Raw genomic sequence first — 1,447 nt, 5'->3', positions numbered from 1 at the left:
GCTGGAATTTGACAGGTTGAATGGAAACAAAAATCGCGCCAGGGGCAATTTCGTCATTTGTCGCGACAGTGTCGGAATGGGCAGAAATTTGGCAGGTTGATTGGAAACAAAAATCGCGACGGTGGCAATTTTGTCATTTGTCACGACGATGTGGAAATGTGTTAAGATTTGACAGCTCGATCCAAATCAAAAACTGCGCCAGGGGCTTTTTCGTCATTTTTCGTGACGTTGTCAGAATGGGCCAAAATATGGCAGGTTGATTGGAAACAAAAATCGTGCCAGGGGTAATTTCGTCATTTGTCGCGACGGTGTCGAAATGGGACGAAATTTGACAGGTTGATTCGAAATAAAAATCGCGCCAGTGGCAATTTCGTTATTTATCGTGATAGTGTTGGAATGGGCCGAAATTTGGCAGGTCGATTGCAAAAAAATCACGCCAGGGGCAATTTTGTCATTTGTCGCGACGGTGTCGGAATGGGCTGAAATTTGGCTGGTGGATTGGAAACAAAAATCGCGCCAGGGGTAATTTTGTCATTTTTCGCGATGGTGTCGAAATGGGCAAAAATTTTACAGGTTGATCGGAAACAATAACTGCGCCAGGGGCAATTTCGTCATTTTTCTCGATGGTGTCAGAATGGGCTGAAATTTGGCAGGTTGATTGGAAACAAAAATCGTGCCAGGGGAAATTTCGTCATTTGTCGTGATGGTGTCAGAATGGGCTGAAATTTGACAGGTTGATTGGAAATAAAAATCGCGCCAAGGGCAATTTCGTCATTTATCGCGATAGTGTCGGAATGGGCCGAAATTTGGTAGGTTGATTGGAAAAAAAATCGCACCAGGGGCAATTTTTTCATTTGTCATGATGTTGTCGGAATGGGCTGAAATTTGGCAGGTTGATTGGAAACAAAAATCACGCCAGGGGCAATTTCGTCATTTGTTGTGACGGTGTCGAAATGGGCTAAAATTTGACAAGTTGATCGAAAACAATAACTGCGCCAGGCGCAATTTCGTCATTTTTCGCGACGGTGTCAGAATGGGCTGAAATTTGGCAGGTTGGTCGGAAACAAAAATTGTGTCGTGGGTAATTTTGTTATTTGTCGCGACAGTGTCAGAGTCGACTGAAATTTGGCAGGTTGATTGAAAACAAAAATCACGCCCGGGGCAATTTCGTCATTTGTCGCGACGGTGTCTGAATGTCCAGAAATTTGACAGGTTGATTTGAAATAAAAACCGCGCCAGGGGTAATTTTGTCATTTGTCGTGACGTGTACGAATGGGCAAAAGGTTGGCCGGTTGATTGGAAGCAAAAATTGCACGAGGGGCAATTTCGTCATTTGTTGCGATGGTGTCGGAATGGGCTAAAATTTGACAGGTTGATTGGAAACAAAAATCGTGCCAAGGGCAATTTCATCATTTGTCACGACGGTGTCGGAATGGGCTGAAATTTG

This window comes from Olea europaea, unplaced genomic scaffold, assembly GCF_002742605.1.
Source record: "Olea europaea var. sylvestris unplaced genomic scaffold, O_europaea_v1 scaffold3548, whole genome shotgun sequence".
In the NCBI taxonomy this organism is placed as follows: Eukaryota; Viridiplantae; Streptophyta; class Magnoliopsida; order Lamiales; family Oleaceae; genus Olea; species Olea europaea.
This window is presented reverse-complemented; position numbering follows the sequence as displayed.